Source organism: Leiobunum rupestre, chromosome 6, assembly GCF_980474605.1.
Source record: "Leiobunum rupestre chromosome 6, qqLeiRupe1.1.hap1, whole genome shotgun sequence".
In the NCBI taxonomy this organism is placed as follows: domain Eukaryota; kingdom Metazoa; phylum Arthropoda; class Arachnida; order Opiliones; family Sclerosomatidae; genus Leiobunum; species Leiobunum rupestre.
Window position 1 is genome coordinate 60,088,730 of NC_143389.1, and position 6,770 is coordinate 60,095,499.

Genomic DNA, 6,770 nt, shown 5'->3' on the forward strand with positions numbered 1-6,770 from the left:
TCTTAAATTAATAGCACATTTATTAAATTCATTAAACTAATATTTAATGAATAAAATTAATATTTAATGAATAAAATGAATATTAAATAAAATTATTAAATTCATTAAATTAATATTAAATAAATAAAATTATCAAATTCATTAAATTAATATCAAATAAATAAAATTATTGAATTCATCAAATTAATGTTAAAAAAATTATTAAATTCATGTCTTAAATTAATATTACATTTCTTAAATTAATATCACATTTCTTAAAATTAATATTACATTTCTTAAATTAATAGCACATTTATTAAATTCATTAAACTAATATCACATTTATTAAATTCATAAAACTAATATCACATTTATTAAATTCATTAAATTAATATCACATTTATTAAATTCATTAAATTAATATCACGTTTATTAAATGCATTAAATTAATATCACGTTTATTAAATTCATTAAACTAATATCACATTTATTAAATTCATTAAACTAATATCACATTTATTAAATTCATTAAATTAATATCACGTTTATTAAATTCATTAAATTAATATCACGTTTATTAAATTCATTAAACTAATATCACATTTATTAAATTCATAAAACTAATATCACATTTATTAAATTCATTAATCTAATATCACATTTATTAAATTCATTAAATTAATATCACATTTATTAAATTAATAAAATTAATATCACGTTTATTAATTTCATTAAATTAATATCACGTTTATTAAATTCATTAAATTAATATCACGGTTATTAAATTCATTAAATTAATATCACGTTTATTAAATTCATTAAATTAATATAACGTTTATTAAATTTATTAAATTAATATCACATTTATTAAATTCATTAAATTAATATCACATTTATTAAATTCATTAAATTAATATCACATTTATTAAATTCATTAAATTAATATAACATTTATTAAATTCATTAGTTTAATATTAAAATATTACTGTGCTTTTCTCACCAAATGTTCAGTTTCATAAATGTAGATGGCGATATTAGTGACGGATTATATTATGCCTTTTGGCAACTTGTTTTTATTTTACTGCAGACCCCACCAAATTTAGGGACTACCTATCCAATAAACCACTATGGTTCACCAATGTCAAAAGCTATAGGAGGGACCAATATTAGAATTCTTTCGGACGTCAGAAATATTAGACTAGATTATGAAACAATATTATGTATGGTTATTTGTGTTCCAATTTTTAGCAAGTTACTTTTGCACATTTAAGAATAAAGCAACCCTCGCCTCTGAGACGCAATAATAATTGAATTAAACTCCAAATTCGTCAAATTGACCTTGACACTTCGTAGGTTGAGGTCCCTTCACCGTTGCTATAACAAGTTCCAAATAAACCAGCGTCCGTATGTTAAAGATCTTCAGCGTGATACCGGTAGTTCAAACTAGTCATGGTAAGAAAATGAGGTCTCTAAAGCATTCTGAAAACCCTCGTCAACGAACCTGCCCCTCAGCCGTGTCATAGTCCGATATTTCAATTTTAAGACAATCTCTCCGACATAATTCGGAAATTCTACGTCAGTAATAAATTTGCGATTTTTGAGGCGTGTTTCTTAACGCATGTCATTCGTGTGTCAGTGGATAGGAGAGAAAACACTCGAAGTTGATGAGGACAGTGATCTCTCGAATTCATATTAAAAAAAAATTGGGTTGGCGAGCCTCTTAATAAAATAATATCGCATTGAAATCCAGTTGGCCCTTCTAATATTTATAATGGCTTAATAATATTCTTAATCGGGATGAAAATACAGCTTGTCAACTTTAAACGGTAACTGGGAGGCGGCTGGGAAGCAAGAACTTCGCTTCTTTGGCTCGTCCTTTTTTAAATAGGGGAAATTGTGGCAAGACTCTTTCGCAAAATGATTAAACTCCCTCTAGATATTGGGACGGATTCCCAATAAAAAAGTGACCCCACCCATTAATAATGGCCAAAGAGTGAGAGAGTGTTTTAAAAAAATCTGTAGATCTTAGCGCACTAAGGATAGTAGGTAACATTTTCGATCATCGCTGCGTTTTGGAATTAACATTCCTCGACGCTAGAGGGCTACTCTGTCAATTTTATGGCGAAAAGAAAATCCGAGGACCCACCCCCTCCCCTCGGACCTAATAATAAGCCTTCGCGGCGAAAAAAAATGCATCTTCGATTAAATTTTTAATAGCGGAATAAGAGAACGATCATTTTTGAGCTTATCTCTGGAAAAACGTCTCCTTCGCGTCTTTGACTCGCTTTAGGTCGCTGTCTCTTAATTACATAATTTTTTACCCGGCCCAAATTAAACGTATAGGAAACGCGTTATTTGAAGTAGCTATTTTGCCGTAAAAGATGGATATTTTTGCCCCTCTTAAATTTCGGATATCACCGCCAATGGGGATATTTTTATAAATTTCTCCGTATAGAGTGCACGGGGAGGGATTGTGGGGGAAATACTTTACGGAAGGGTGCAATCCAATCTCGTGGCCGGTTATTTTAGACGTAATTGCGTCCGTATTATTTTGCGCGTCCCCTTGGTATTAAATTTTAAAATTCTGGTTAGTAATTATTTAATTGTCGCCCCCCCCCACAACGATGACTGTTTACCTTAGTTATATTTTCAATAAGCTTCTCGCGTAGTTTAAATTTTACTCAGAAGTATCGACGCCTACCGGCCAAGTTTTAAATTGAATGTGTGAAAGCTGTCTGCTCTGTACAATAGACGAAAGTTTCTACCTAGCCAAATTTCAATCCAGAGGTCATCTGCTATTTAACTTCTCTTCAACAATAATATTAAACTTTTGTGAAAAAACATTGAATTGATTGCAAATTTTCTTAAAGGGTCAGAGCCTCATTTGAATCAGTCCGAGTTTCAAATAGCTCCTCCCCTTAGGTATTTGGGGGCCGTTCACAAATTACGTATTACAGTAAGGAGGAGGGCGTTCCTATAAGCGTTAACCAATCCACATAACGTAACATATAAGTTTTATACCCAAGCCTAAACTATCAATTATTTTAACTAACACACGTAATTTATTTATAATTTAGTTTATAGTGAGTGGTATGATTAGTTTTTAGGATGTAAAAAATAAAGAAATATACTTAATTTTGAAAGAAATTTAACAGTTTTTTGGGTCAGAGTATATGGTACCTAAAGTAGGAGGTGGGGGTCTTTCCTTACTAGGGTGGGTCGAAATAGTCGATTATTTCGTTACGTAATTTGTAGAAACTAGGAAATTTGGACGATTTTTAGGCCCTTCAAAGGGTCACAGAATCATTTTAATTTTGAGGGTAGGGCCACATAATTTTGGAAGGCGGGAGAGTATGTTTGATTCGTGTAACAGAAATTCGCCCCGAATTTTTTAAACGATTCATCGGACCTTTAGTTGTGACGTTAACAAAGAATGAATTTCAGATACCCCATACATTGTAGTGAAAGGTCGTCTGCTTTCATATCACTCTTTTCAAGAAGCGACTAAACGTTGCAACGGTGCCAATATGTATAATTTTGTTTCTTTTCCTTCGCGTAGAATATTCCCGAATCGATTACTATGCCTATTTTTAGCTAAGGTGATGTTAATTTGAGTTTAATTTAAGTTAGGCTACAGTAGGCTAACTTACATTAGGTTACATTTAGGTGGATAATATAAGTGAATAGGTAGTATATACTCAGTTGCGGGTTAAGAAAGGCAAAATATCTAGTACACTTGGCCGAAAGACACTAGCACGAATTTCCGGTTAATCGGTGGCGGAATTTCGAATTTAGCCTGTTTACGTTTGAATTTTTAAGTATACCATCGCCCGTTAATAATTTTGGAAAATACCGTCTATCGCGTTATATTTCAAAGTGATAATTAATTAATTAACTGATAAGGTTTAAAAACAATTGTAATAATTTATTTTTAGTACTACAAGTGAGGCATACCTAAAGAAATTCCGTTTGGCGAGTCCAGGGTAAGTATAGAACGGATAATGCCAAGATTACCACGTTGACTTACATAAACGTGCGATTTGATGATTGTTAAGGAGCATAATACTAAAAAGAAGCTATAATGAAGCTTAAAAATAATAAACTTTGAAATTTACGCAATATACATATCTAAAATGAATTAATATAACACGCGTAGGAACCTTTCAGAACTCAACAGAAAATAGGCGAAATTCGAAATTCCCGCCGCTGATTTACCGAAAATTTGTGCTAGTATATCTTTCCGCCAAATGTACTAGATATTTTTCCTTCTTAACCAGCAACTGAAAAGGGATAAAAAGCTAAACCCTAAACAAATTTGAAGAAATTAAAAATTACTCGTACCAATAGGTCTTCGAACAAACATAAAGACGCAAATCTCGGATCAAATAGATCTTCGAGTAAAAAACTAAATAAATCTAATTTATTTCTTCAAATTTGTTTAGGGTTTAGCTTTTTTGTCCCTTTTCATAATGGATAATTCTATTTTATCACTCTTTGCAATGCAGTCCATAGGTGGTTCTTATGAACTTTACATTTAGGTTAACTAACGTTATGTTAAGCCTGGTTCACACGACCGGTCGCGTGCGTCAAAATTTCAAAGATCGCGTCGTATGAAGACTTTTTATGAAGTCGCATGCGACGGTGACCGAAAATAGCATAAACGTAAAATGTCCAAAATAAATGGTCAAAATGGGAATTTATATTTCATTTGGAAGCATGTTTCTAGTATAATATAATAATGTAATAGATTCCCCTGTTAAAAAGGATATTTCTTAAATACGTTTAGTCTAATTTCTCTTTTACCAGTTGCTAAATATCTCAAAGTGAGTGCTAATCTTTCAGGAGCAGTGATAGCGTCTTTATATAACTTTATAAACTAGTGTTGAAAATGATTCAACGTCCATCCGAATCCATTTCTTATAGTTCTATCTGAAATAGCTAATACTGCCATTAAAGTATGATAAATGCCTAATTTAAATCTTTTTGCAATCCAGTCTCTTTCCCAAACTGATCGATTTTTTCTTTTTCGATTAAAAAGCAACTTTTCTTCTGTTTCAAAATAACCTAAAGTTAAAGCGAGGAGCTTATATTTTGGCCATCGTACCCGTTCGAAATTTTCCTCTAAAATGAGGGCCCTATTGAAAAAGCAAATGGTTGAATGATGCGATGGATTCTCTATTTGGATGCTACGACTTGTTTCATTTATGGTCATTGCTTTCTTCTTTGTTATCGACGCGTTGTGTGAATAAAATTCTGGTGCGACCGCGTTCTGAATCGTGTACGACAAGGAGTCGCGTACGATAAAATCGCATCGTGTGAGCCAAGCTTTACATTTAGCTTATCTAGCGTGACGTTACATTTAGGTTATTTAACGTTACGTTACATTTAAGTTATCTAACGTGACGTTACATTTAGGTTATTTAACGTTACGTTACATTTAGGTTATTTAACGTTACGTTACATTTAGGTTAACTAACGTTAGGTGAATGTAACACTCAGGTCATATTATTTGTTTAAGGTTATGTTAAGTTCAGGTTAGGTAGGACCTACGGACACACAAACCTGGCCCTGAATCTAGGCTCTTTTGCTTGAAAATTTCCTTTTGGTTGCGATAGTATTTTTGACCAATGAAAATTGGGAACCATTGCTAGTTTTAATCTTTTGTACAGACGATTGCCATCTATGTTCACGTGTGTTTTCATAAAAATTACGAAATATTTTTATTGTTTTCGATGGAAAGTTGTTGTCGTCCACATTTGCAACACCTTCCATATCTTTTCAATGGAGTGACATAACAAAGATGTTTGCTTTAGGAATAATGAATAGATTTTTCTCTATCTGCTCAACCAAGTTGAATAAAGGTAAAGGTGGTTACGTTTTTCACAATGCTTAACCATATTAACATGCGCCAAGGCTTATATAGCATACACCCAATTTCTGCGTAGTTTGGATTGAATTTGAGATACGGGGCTCAAATTTTTAATAAAATTAAGAAGCTGAATTTTGACCCTATGCTTAACTCTTTTAACCCACGCCAAGGGTTAGTGAGCTTATGCGAATTTTCTTCGTAGTTCCTATTGGATTTGAGATGTGGAGCTCAATTGTGGATCTAATATTACGGCCTTGGCCGACTTGTTTAATTTTGTTTTACGTTACTCTCGACAAGATTACTATTGACTTATAAAAAATAGACCCAATTATCTAGCGGTTTGCTTGGCCAGCAGGCAGTTCTGGAGATTGGTATAGCGTACTGCAGGTCATATTGACTGTGGAAGGTAAATATTTGGTGGTTTACAAAAGAAAAAAAAACGGGGTAGCCCCTAGCGCTGAAAATATAAAATCTATTTGTTAATATTTCTCAAACAGTTACTCTGTTACTGTCTTCGTGTACCATGCTTGCCTTTACCGCGCAATAACTAAATCGATCAAATTATTTTTTCAAAGAACTTTTCTTTATCATTGCTTTCGTGTTTCTTCCTATACTAAAATATTTCTATAATTCAAATGTATTTGGAAAATTATCGGCCGAAATTTGATTAATGACATTTTTGTGAGTGCAATTTAGGGGTGAGGGGGGTACAAATACATACATTTTACCCCTTACTGAAATGTGAAGGATACATAATACCTGACAGAAATTGTATAATGTACCTCTGTAAGGCCGACTGAAACCTAGGGGGTACAATGTACCTCTGTAAGCCCGACTGAAACCTAGGAAGTATAATGTACCTCTGTAAGGCCGACTGAAACCTAGGGGGTACAATGTACCTCTGTAAGCCCGACTGAAACCT